This window comes from Eretmochelys imbricata, chromosome 5 (genome assembly GCF_965152235.1).
Source record: "Eretmochelys imbricata isolate rEreImb1 chromosome 5, rEreImb1.hap1, whole genome shotgun sequence".
NCBI classification, from domain to species: domain Eukaryota; kingdom Metazoa; phylum Chordata; order Testudines; family Cheloniidae; genus Eretmochelys; species Eretmochelys imbricata.
The window spans coordinates 12,924,906-12,938,019 of NC_135576.1; the positions used below are offsets into that span (position 1 = coordinate 12,924,906).

A 13,114-nucleotide genomic window follows, 5' to 3' on the forward strand; every position below is an offset into this window, starting at 1 on the left:
AGAATCCTTACTGCATATTTAGGTCTTTAGCTGCACAGGACATGGGGACTTGGCTGTACTGATAGTATGAGAGTCTGAAGCTTTGGCCTTCCTTATGCAGTGATTTTAAAACGTATCGTCAAGGCAGATGAATACAAATGGTCAGTCTCTCAGCGCACACTAGTGCAAATATTGTTCACAGATCCACCCATGAAGATGAAGCCAGTGAAAACTAGAAAATGTTGAAGTGATGTTGTCTGAATTCTGGTGGAAACATCCTATAAATGCAATCTATTTTTTGTATTTAAAAAGTTGAAGATATTTTTGGACTAATCTGGGCTGACCGTCAAGGGCTTTCTTTTCTTTGTCCTAATAATATTTGTAAAACCAGACACCTGAAGCATTTCCATCTTCTTGTGAGTCCTGAGCTACTCTGTAGTGTGTCTCAGGCTACGGGAAAGGCAGCTGCTTGAAACTTCTCCAAAGAAGCAGGACTAACACAAGTGCATAAAATATAAGTTGGTTAACGTACACTCGTGATTAACTTAAGTTAGTGATGTCCACTAAAGCCCTTGAAGATGAGAAGACCGGTCTGTGAATCAATTTGACATTCTTTTCACTGAACTCAGTGGCTGGGTATCAAGCCCTTCATCTTCTTCTGGCATTAGTCTCAATTTTATGGGGTTGGCTCTTCAAGTCTGTCTTCTCCATTCCAGTCCATGTTGAAGCAGTTCCTTGGAAACGCCACAGCACGGCTGGCCTTACGTAGGGGCAAACTGGGCTTTGTCATATTGTGCTTTGTCATTCATCATTTAAAGTGGTACAATCAAATAATAGTATCTGTCTAGAATGTAACCTTAGCTTGTACTAATCTAAGCAATGCCAGTTTAAAAAACATTAGCTAAATGCATAACTTTAGACACAGGGCAGATGAAGGTTGCTTGTTTTCAAATTGTATTTTTAGTTATATCTGTAAAAAACTTAAAATTTGCATGAAAGTAAATGATACCAATAGCAATGATGGAATCAAATGTTAGTGAGTCACATACATGACTCTGATTGGTAAACATAAATGCCAAAATAATTAGAAAAATTAATTCCCTTTCTTAATAAAAGAGAGAGAGAAAAAAACATTAATCACATGTTAAAATTATGTTTTTAGTGAAAAAAATGGACTAAAATAGAGTAGATAATGGCAGTAACACAGATTTTAAGCAGATTTTATTAATTTTTGTGTGTCCCTAATAAAGATAGCGTACAAAGTATCAAACGTGTTTCTGATATCTGTGTTAAAGCTCTAGAACTGATACCTCAAGGTTTGGGATTCGGAATATCTTGCTGTATTATCTCCTGATTGATCTAAATTTACGTATACATTTTAAACGTGTCTTTTGCTGGAGTTTGTATATATTTTTTCTTTCTTTATATAATAATTAGATACAGTTCTCCTGTCAGCTAATTCCTAAGTTATCTGCAAAACCTTAGAGTCCCTGGAATCATGGTTAAAGTTTACTTCCTTGGTGTACTCCAACTCTTTCTAGAAACTTTTCACTTCTAACTGTGGTAACAGCACCTTCATACATGTCCTGGACAAGTGTGATGTAGTCTTCAGGTATCTGTTTCATTCTCATACACTACCAGATAATTTCTCTTGGAATGTGGTCACAAGCTTTCTCAAGATTGATTAGTACTATGTGCAGGGTTTTTCGCTTTTCTCTGTATTTTTCCACGCACAATCTTAATGCAAAGATAGCATCCACTGGTGACTTGGCATGACACCACACTGATTGTCATACACCTTGACTTGTCTAGGGGTATGTCTACACAACGAAATTAGGTCGATTTTATAGAAGTTGATTTTTAGAAATCGATTTTATACAGTCGATTGTGTGTGTCCCCACTAAGCACATTAAATCGGCGGAGTGCGTCCTTACTACCGTGGCTAGCATCGACTCATGGAGCAGTGCACTGTGGGTAGCTATCCAACAGTTCCCACAGTCTCCGCATTGGAATTCTGTGTTACGCTCCCAATGCCTGATGGGGCAAAAACATTGCGGGTAGTTCTGGGTACATGTCGTCATTCTCCCCTCTCTCCCTCCTCCCTCTCTCCCTCCATGAAAGCAACTGAAGACAAACATTTTGCACCTTTTTTCCTGGGTTACCTGTGCAGGTGCCATAGCATGGCAAGCATGGAGCCTGCTCAGCTCACCACTGCTGTTGCGAGCATTGTAAACACCTCGTGCATTATACTACAGTATGTGCAGAACCTGGCTGAGAAATGCCAGCACAAGGACGATTGTGATGAGGACATGGACACAGACGTTCCTGAAAGCACAGGCTGTGGCAGTTGGGACATCATGGCGGCAGTGGGGATGGTTGATACAGTGGAACGCTGATTCTGGGCCCGGCAAACAAGCACAGACTGGTGGGACCGCATAGTGTTACAGGTATGGGATGATCCCCAGTGGCTGCGAAACTTTTGCGTGCATAAGGCCACTTTCCTGGAACTCTGTGAGTTGCTTTCCCCCACCCAGAAGCACAGGAATACCAAGATGAGAGCTGCCCTGACGGTTGAGAAGCGAGTGGCATAGCCCTGTGGAAGCTTGCAATGCCTGACTGCTACCGGTCAGTCGGAATCAATTTGGAGTGGGCAAATCTACTGTGGGGGCTGCTGTGCTCCAAGTAGCCAACGCAATCACTGACATTCTGCTATCAAGGGTAGTGACTCTGGGAAATGTGCAGGTCACAGTGGATGGCTTTGCTGCAATGGGTTTCTCTAACTGTGGTGGGGCGATAGGTGGAATGCATATCCCTATCTTGGCACCGGACCACGTTGCCAACCAGTACATAAACCACAAGGGGTACTTCTCAATGGTGCTGCAAGCACCGGTGGATCACAAGAGACGTTTCACTAACATCAACGTGGGATGGCCAGGAAAGGTGCATGACGCTCACATCTTTAGGAACTCCGGGCTTTTTGAGCAGCTGCAAGAAGCGACTTACCTCCCAGTCCAGCAAATTACTGTTCGGGATGTTGAAATGCCAATAGTTATCCTTGGAGACCCAGCCTACCCCTTGCTTCCATGGCTCGTGAAGCCATACACAGGCAGCCTGGACAGTAGTAAGGAGCGGTTCAACTATAGGCTGAGGAAGTGCAGAATGGTGGTAGAATGTGCCTTTGGACGTTTAAAAGCTCGCTGGCGCTGTTTGCTGACTAGGTTAGACCTCAGCGCAACCGATATTCCCATTGTTATTACTGCTTGCTGTGTGCTCCATAATATCTGTGAGAGTAAGGGGAGACGTTTATGACAGGGTGGGAGGTTAAGGCAAATCACCTGGCTGCCAATTTTGAACAGCCAGACACCAGGGCGATTAGAAGAGCACAGGTAGGTGTGCTGCGCATCAGAGAGGCTTTGAAAACTAGTTTCATGACTGGCCAGGCTACGGTGTGACAGTTGTGTATGTTTCTCCTTGATGCAAACCTGCCCCCTTTCTTGATTTTAATTCCCTGTAAGCCAACCACGCTCCTGCTTCGATCACAACTGGCAAAGGAAATAAAGTCACTATTGTTTTGAAACCATGCATTCTTTATTAATTTAAAAAAAAAGGGAGATAACTAATAAGGTAGCCCGGGTGGGGTGGGGGAGGAGGGAAGGACAAGGCCACATTGCTTACTGAAGCCACATTACAAATCAAAACTCTTTGTTTGAATGACAGCCTTCTGTTGCTTGGGTCGTTGTCTGGAGTGCAGTGGCTGGGTGACAAGAGCTGCTCTCCCCCCCCCACACACAGACTCTTTGTTCTTGAGCATCTGTGTGAGGAGGCTTTGGAACTTGGGGAGGAGGGCAGGTGGTTGTACAGTGGGTGCAGCGGCAGTCTGTGCTCTTGTTGGCTTTCCTGCAGCTCCACCAGATGGCTGAGCATGTCCATTTGCTCCCCCATTAGCCTCAGCATAGCATCCTGCCTCTTCTCATTGCGCTCACTTAATGCTTTCCTGGCCTCTGCCACTGAATGCCTCCATGCATTCAGCTGTGCCCTATCAGTGTGGGAGGACTGCATGAGCTCTGAAAACATGTCATCGCAAGTGCGTTTTTTTCGCCTTCTCATCTGCGATAACCTCAGGGATGGAGATGATAGGGGGAGCATAGAAAAATTTCACCTGCAGGGGGAAAAAAAGGGAGGTTTAAAATTTAAGATGGTACATTTAAGATACATTTCAGAGAAAAAAAGGGAGACTCTTTCACAGTGAATCAAGCAATTCACAGCAGACAGCACATGTGCTTTAGGTACAAGGTTGCATTTTGCCTTTTATGTTGAGCGACTGCCAGTATGGTGACACATGACCCATGGCTGGGCAACAGAATTCGGTTTCCAGGCAGCCATGGTAAGCCAAAGGGTACGCGGTTTTGGCTTCTAATGCCTTCATAACATGTGGGAATGTTTTCAAACTGAAGCACCCTCCTTTCCGATAGCAAGCAATGCCGGTTGGGTTTGCCATTTAAAAGGAGGAGCTGCGGTTTTCAGGTGGGAAACCCCTCTGTGTGGCTATTTGAGATGATCCCTTCACCCCTCCCCCCGCCGCATGGCAATGGGATGATCCCTTTTAGCCAAACGCAAACAGCTCAGCATGAACGGGATCCTTTTACTGTTCCATTACAAAAATTCCGCTATTTCAACCAGGTGACCATGAATGATATCGCTCTCCTGAGGCTAACACAGAAAGATATAGACCGAATGTTGCTTGAATGCGACCAAAACCCAGGACCATTCGCTGCCATGCTTTGTGCTGCAATGATTCCAGACTACGTGCTACTAGCTTGGCATGGTAGAGTGTCCTACTGTGGAGGACAAAATAAGGCAGCCCTCCCCAGAAACCTTCTGCAAAGGCTTTCAGAGTACCTCCAGGAGAGCTTCATGGAGATGTCCCTGGAGGATTCCCTCTCTATCCCCAGACACATTAACAGACTTTCCCAGTAGCTGTACTGGCTGCAAATGCATCCCAAGTCTTCAGGGCAAATCAAACACTATTGCTTTTAAACCCTGTACCGTAGTTACAAATGTGCACTTGCCAGAGGTGCCTTCTCCGCCTTCAGGGTCGCGGATCCTGCCTTGGGTGCGTATTGGTTCCAGGGTGATGAAAAGGTCCTGCCTGCCGGGGAGAACGGATTCATTGCTTGCTTGCTGCGCGTTCTCCTTCTCCTCCTCCACCTCCTTCCTCATCCCCAAAATCCTCTTCTGTGTTGCGTGAGACGCCCCCCTTGCAGGTGTTCATGGACAGTGGTAGGGCAGAGATAGGGTCCCCCCCTAGAATAAGCGGCATGTATGGGGCTCTGACCCAGAGCGACTGTTTGCCTCCTTTGTCTTTTGATAGGTTTGCCTGAGCTCCTTGACTTTCGCACGGCACTGATGTGTGTCCTTGTTGTAGCCTCTCTCCACCATGCACTGTGTGATTTTGGCATATATATTAGCATTTCTTCTTTTTGACTGGAGTTCTGCGTGCACAGATTCTTCTCCCCATACAGCAATCAGATGCAGTGTGTCCCTTGTGGTCGATGCTGGAGCTCGTTTGTGATTCTGGGGGGACTGCATGGTCACCTGTGCTGATGAGGTTGCTACGCTGACCAAACAGGAAATGCAATTCAAAAGTTCCCGTGGCTTTTCCTGTGTACCTGGCTAGTGCATCGGAGTTGAAAGCGCTGTCCAGAGCGGTCACATTGGAGCACTCTGGGATAGCTCCCGGAGGCCAATAACGTCCATTTGCATCCATACTACCCCAAATTAGACCCAGCAAGGTCTATTTTAGCGCTATTCCCCTTGCCGGGGAGGAGTACAGAAGTTGATTTTAAGAGCCCTTTAGGTCAACGGAATGGGGTTGCTTGTATAGACGCATTCATTATAAAATCGACCTAATGCAGCTGAATTCGACCTAACCCTGTAGTGTAGACCAGGGCTTCAAAGTCTCTTATCAATAACTTGTCTCCCATATCTTTTTGTGGCTCAAGAGTTTAATGTCCCAGTAGTTACCACAGTCTTGTATGTTTCCTTTTCTTTTAAATATTGGTATTAATATTTTTTCACTAGGCATCTTCTCAGTCCTCATGATGAAATTAATTAATTCTGTCAATATGTTCATGTCTAATTGCTGCAGGCACTTCCATACTTTTGCAGGTATGCCGTAGGGGCTGGGAACTTTATTTTTCATGTTGCTCAGTGCTTCTGTAAAAGCGTCTCTTAAGACTGGTGCCATGAGACGTTACTTGGTTTTATCATATGTCTCAGTTCTCTTGGATTCTCTTCATTCATAAGCCTTCCAAAGTAATTTTTTCACCATTCCTTAATCTGGTTTTCACTGATTAACGTATGCCTGTTTTTAATAACTTTGATCTCACCAGTGTCTTTAATTCTTTTATCGTGGGTCTTTGTCAATCTATATATTTCTTTCTCATTCTCCTTTGTTTCAAGATGGGCATATAAGCCTTCTCTGGCTTTAGGCTTGGTGGCTGACACCTCTTACTTTGCTATCTTTTTTGGCTTTTTTTAATACTCCTGAAAATCCTGCTGTTGGAGCATTGTTTGCTGAAGTTTAAAACACTTAGTTTTTCTTCAGAGCCTCTCAAGCTTTCTCATTCTACCATGAGGTCTCATTGGGGAAGAAGACTTTTGCTTTTGTTTCACCAAGCAGGCTTTTTGCACATTCTAGAATGTAGCTTGCAATATGATTCCACCATTGATTTGTATTTTCTCTTACCCCTTCTAAAGGGATCTTCTGCAACATTTTTATTTTAAACTTAACTTCATTAAGCTTCCACCACTTGGTTTCCTGTACTGTTTTGGACCATTTTCTTCTCATATGCAATATGTCTACATAGTCAAGAACCAGCATATGTTGAGTTGTAGTGCTTTCCCCTGAGATAACCTTACAGTTTTTTGTGTTCTTCTGCTTGGCTTGGATTATCAGGAAGTAATTTATCTGTACACTCATACTACCATTCCTATCCACAACAACTACACATCCCTGCATCACTTTCTCTAAAACTATACCAAGTCCATTTCTCTTATTCAACGTCCATAGTATAGTAGCATATAGCCTTCCTCAATATCTCTTGTCTTGTCTTCAAGAGACTTTCCACTTGGTCTCTTGAAAGCAGGAAATCTGTACTTTCCTTTTCATCAATGTCTGTATCAGCTCTGTATTTTTTTCCAGTTAATGTCCCAATGTTCAGGATATCAGTCTTCTTTTCTGGACTCTCTTCTTTGACCGCATCCAACAGGAATGATGCAGTATTCCTTTCAGTAGCAGAAGGGTACTCTGCTTCACTTTGGAGAAAAGCCCTAGTCATATAGGGCATATAAAAGACTCTTTTCTTGGATTTATTTGGTCTTCCAAGCCCCAAACATTTTGTAAGCTGGTTGTGTGTTCCAAACTCAGTGGTCTCTCTTTACTGTGCTCCAAGATTGGGAATTTGGAACACAGTCTTTTCTCCCCTAACTGGCTTTCATCTTCGTCCAACCCCCTCTTTATCTGAGGCCTTGTGTACACTACGGGGGTAAGTCGACGTAAGTTATGCAATTCCAACTACATGAATAACATAACTGGAGTCGACGTAGCTTAGGTCGACGGGAGACACAGTCCTGTTGACTAACCTTGCACTTCTTTTTCTGGTGGAGTACTGGAGTCGACGGGAGAACTATCTGCAGTCAATTTAGCGGGTCTTCGCTAGACCCGCTAGCATGATCCCCAGTGCATTGATCGCCTCAACATCGATCCCTGGTAAGTATAGACATACCCTAAAGGCTTTGGATTTCTTTGGTTAAATACTTGCACCGTGCTTGCCAAAAAACCTAGATCCTCCATTGAAGAGAGTCCGAGTCCAGCAGATCATACATTGTGGGGTTATATGAGAAACTTTCTTTGTGTTTAAGTGGAAAATGTCTTCTAGGGAGTGGTAACAACTCTTTGATGGGGATGCAAATACTTTGGGTTGTTCTGCAAGTGTTGATCTTGGAGGGTAAACAAAATACCTTCTGTGTGTGTGTGTGTGTGTTTGTGAAAGTGAGAAACTTAACAGCCTAGATATGACATTTGTGTCTTTAAGCGTTTGCATACTCAAGTCTGCCTCTGCACTTCAACTCTCACTTGTACCAAGCTTCTCATTGTAGTGTATTCTTGTATTTGCTGTGCTAATCATGCTTTCTCGGGTGAATTGCTGAGGCATGGTAATATATAGCCCTATTCATTAGCACTTCCATTTCATGCTTCACAGTGTGCTCTGCCACTTTATTACATACGAAATATATATAACAAAATATTTGGAAGTTCTGACACCCTGATAACAATTGTCAAGGGTTATTCAGTTGAACTTGAATGGTCAAAGTAGTTGGCCTTATCTATTACTCATTTAAAGTTCAACTGACAAGTCATCTTTCTTTTATAGTCATATTTTACTTGTGAGGTGGCAGGACCCACCCCACGTCTGAGCCCAGCACTTTCATACCTCTTCTGACCCTGATCAGAGGCTGTGCCAAGGTGGCAGCCCTCTCTTCCCAAAAGCAGTGATCAAGAAGGTTGGATCAGACTGAGTGGGTATGGTAAGGTGGACATTCATAGAATCATAGAATATCAGGGTTGGAAGGGACCTCAGGAGGTCATCTAGTCCAACCCCCTGCTCAAAAGCAGGACCCATACCCAATTAAATCATCCCAGCCAGGGCTTTGTCAAGCCTGACCTTAAAAACTTCTAAGGAAGGAGATTCCACCACCTCCCTAGGCAACGCATTCCAGTGTTTCACCACCCTCCTAGTGAAAAAGTTTTTCCTAATATCCAACCTAAACCTCCCCCACTGCAACTTGAGACCATTACTCCTTGTCCTGTCCTCTTCCACCACTGAGAATAGTCTAGAACCATCCTCTCTGGAACTACCTCTCAGGTAGTTGAAAGCAGCTATCAAATCCCCCCTCATTCTTCTCTTCTGCAGACTAAACAATCCCAGTTTCCTCAGCCTCTCCTCATAACTCATGTGTTCCAGACCCCTAATCATTTTTGTTGCCCTTCGCTGGACTCTCTCCAATTTATCCACATCCTTCTTGTAGTGTGGGGCCCAAAACTGGACACAGTACTCCAGATGAGGCCTCACCAGTGTCGAATAGAGAGGGACGATCACGTCCCTCGATCTGCTCGCTATGCCCCTACTTATACATCCCAAAATGCCATTGGCCTTCTTGGCAGCAAGGGCACACTGCTGGCTCATATCCAGCGTCTCGTCCACTGTCACCCCTAGGTCCTTTTCCGCAGAACTGCTGCCTAGCCATTCGGTCCCTAGTCTGTAGCTGTGCATTGGGTTCTTCCATCCTAAGTGCAGGACCCTGCACTTATCCTTATTGAACCTCATCAGATTTCTTTTGGCCCAATCCTCCAATTTGTCTAGGTCCCTCTGTATCCTATCCCTGCCCTCCAGCGTATCTACCACTCCTCCCAGTTTAGTATCATCCGCAGATTTGCTGAGAGTGCAATCCACACTATCCTCCAGATCATTTATGAAGATATTGAACAAAACCGGCCCCAGGACCGACCCCTGGGGCACTCCACTTGACACCGGCTGCCAACTAGACATGGAGCCATTGATCACTACCCGTTGAGCCCGACTATCTAGCCAACTTTCTACCCACCTTATAGTGCATTCATCCAGCCCATACTTCCTTAACTTGCTGACAAGAATACTGTGGGAGACCGTGTCAAAAGCTTTGCTAAAGTCAAGATACAATACATCCACTGCTTTCCCTTCATCTACAGAACCAGTAATCTCATCATAGAAGGCGATTAGATTAGTCAGGCATGACCTTCCCTTGGTGAATCCATGCTGACTGTTCCTGATCACTTTCCTCTCATGTAAGTGCTTCAGGATTGATTCTTTGAGGACCTGCTCCATGATTTTCCCGGGGACTGAAGTGAGGCTTACTGGCCTGTAGTTCCCAGGATCCTCCTTCTTCCCTTTTTTAAAGATTGGCACTACATTAGCCTTTTTCCAGTCATCCGGGACTTCCCCCTTTCGCCACGAGTTTTCAAAGATAATGGCCAATGGCTCTGCAATCACAGCCGCCAGTTCCTTTAGCACTCTCGGATGCAACTCGTCCGGCCCCATGGACTTGTGCACGTCCAGTTTTTCTAAATAGTCCCTAACCACCTCTTTCTCCACAGAGGACTGGCCATCTGTTCCCCATGTTGTGATGCCCAGCACAGCAGTCTGGGAGCTGACCTTGTTCGTGAAGACAGAGGCAAAAAAAGCATTGAGTACATTAGCTTTTTCCACATCCTCCGTCACTAAGTTGCCTCCCTCATTCATTAACATTAACCTGTAACCTCAACAGGGATTCCTTGAAATACAGCCAGCTCTCCTGGACTCCTTTCCCCTTCATGTTAGTCCCCCAGGGGATCCTACCCATCCGTTCCCTGAGGGAGTCGAAGTCTGCTTTCCTGAAGTCCAGGGTCCGTATCCTGCTGCTTACCTTTCTTCCCTGTGTCAGGATCCTGAACTCAACCAACTCATGGTCACTGCCTCCCAGATTCCCATCCACTTTTGCTTCCCCTACTAATTCTTCCTGGTTTGTGAGCAGCAGGTCAAGAAAAGCTCCCCCCCTAGTTGGCTCCTCTAGCACTTGCACCAGGAAATTGTCCCCTACGCTTTCCAAAAACTTCCTGGATTGTCTATGCACCGCTGTACTGCTTCAAATAATATCATAGAAGTTGGAGATGGAAGACTGATTAAGTCATTTAGTCAGTCCTGTTCCCGGTGCAGGGTTGTTTTCTACAGTGTATTCTCCGCTGTTGTGTTTTGTCTAGAACAGCTTTAAATATCTCAAGTGATATTGCTTCCAGTGCTTCCCCAAGGGGTCATTCCAGTATCTAATAGAGCACTTTACAATTAATGAAAACAATGAGGAGTCCTTGTGGCACGTTAGAGACTAGCAGATTTATTTGGGCATAAGCTTTCGTGAGCTAAAACCCACTTCATCAGATGCATGGAGTGGAACATAAGTAGGGAGGTATAAATGCACAGCATATGAAAAGATGGGAGTTGCCTTACCAAGTTGGGGGTCAGTGCTAATGAGCCAATTCAATTAAGTTGGAAGTGGGCTATTCTCAACAGTTGACAAGAAGGGGTGGAAATCACTTTTGTAGTGCTAATGAGGCCAATGTAAACAAGGTGGCCCATTTCAAACAGTTGACAAGAAGGTGTGAGTATCAGCAGGGGGAAATTAGTTTTTGTAGTGACCCACCACTCCCAGTCTTTATTCGGCTTAATATGATGGTGTCCAGTTTGCAAATTAATTCCGTTTCTGCAGTTTCTCGTTGGAGTCTGTTTTTGAAGTTTTTTTTTGAAGAATTGCCACTTTTAAGTCTGTTATTGAGTGTCCAGGGAGGTTGAAGTGTTCTCCTGTTTTTGAATGTAATAATTCCTGATGTCAGATTTGTGTCCGTTTATTCTTTTGTGTAGCAACTGTCCAGACTCCAACGAGAAACTGCACAACTGGAATAAATTTGTTGGTCTCTAAGGTGCCAGAAGGACTTCTCGTTGTTTTTGCTGATGCAGACTAACACGGATACCACTCTGAAACCTTTACAATTAATAGAATCCCATTAGAAAGTTTTTCTAGTATCCAGCCTAAACCCGCTCTTCCTAATTATCCTTTCCTTGTATCGGCCTAATGTGTAACCGTTTCTCAAGATCTTTTCAAATACTAGAGGTTATCATGTCCCTTCCTCCTCCTCTGTCTGTTTAGCAGGTGTTCAGCCAAGCTAGATGTACACACACCCCTCCCTTCTTATCTGAGCGCTTTCCCTCTGGATGAGTGACTCTCCCACTGTGTAGTGCAGCTGTATTAGCTGTTTCCTCAGGCAGTTGGAAGAGCAAGCAGTCTCCTTCAAGGCTGCCCAACCTCTCCCGTCTCACCAGTATGCACTAAAAAGAGATATACGTTTTAACTTTCCTTGGAGCGCTGGTGGTAGTTGACTTTTCTTGAGAACTTATCACCAGAGCACCTGAGTGCTTTTTTGGTCTGGTATCTATTTTAGGTGTGTTTTGTGGTTCTCTACACATCTTCACTAAAATATGCTAAAGATTTAGTGTTTTCCAATTCAAAGCTAGGACTTTACCTACTGTGTCATGGTAATGTGGTGTCTGGCACAGTATGTAAAACAGCTTTTAAAAACATCCTTATTGTTTGGTGAACCACTCAAGTGAATGTCCAGTGAATGATACTATTTAAAGAACAACTTTTCTGTACACACCTGCAGATCTTTTCATGAATGTTTTTCAAAAAGATTCCCTGATAGAGTATGTTTGTAGGCAGGAGATGCATTTCAGGAGAGTCCATTGACAATTCTGTATTTTTCAGACTATATTTTGTGTTCTTGGGGGCATCTGTAATTTAAATATCTGAATTTTGTAACTTGAAATTTATAACTACCATGTATTATCATTAACAACAACTACTGCCTCTTGTATTTAGCATCATGTTTCCTCTCAAATCCTTTCCCAATTAATTCAGTACTAAGGACAAGGTACCCTTTCAACCAAAATTCTCATCATCCACATAGCTGATACAGAGGTAATCGCAGTGAACATTTGTCCACACTTCCAATCCCTCTGCTTTGACTCTGTTTGAAAGAGACCACCTCTGTGGGCAAGAGAGTAGTTCAGTTTTCATGTCCATTCTCTCTGCTGACACTAATAAAGGCCAGTTGTGGTGATGGTTTTTATGATGCAGTCAGTGGGAGTTAGAGACAGAGATCACCAACTCACTTCCTAAACCATTAGACAGCCTCATGTGGAACAAGCCTCTGCTGACCTTGGCTGGCTTTCACTGACAGCCAAGAGGTGGCAGAATGTATCCTGTTCTCCAGCCCTTTCACTCATCAGTCACCAGAAAAACTATTTATACTGAAAACTGCCTCTTAGTCTGTGACAGTGAACAGACCATTTGGCATGCCCTGGAAGAGGGCCTTTTGCCATAACACATACCTCTCCAGCAGTCTCCTGGGGGAAGTCCTGTCCAGCAAGACAATGTCATGGGGCTCTGGGATGGAATCCTAGTAGGGGTTTCAGAGTCCCACCTAAGAGGGCCTCACTGATCTGAG

General features: G+C 44.4%; 1 protein-coding gene across 2 annotated transcripts in view; it reads left to right on the plus strand.

The window, feature by feature from the left end:
- ARK2N (arkadia (RNF111) N-terminal like PKA signaling regulator 2N) overlaps positions 1–13,114 on the plus strand; it is an 80,417-nt gene that overhangs the window by 51,161 nt on the left and 16,142 nt on the right. The window lies entirely within an intron of this gene.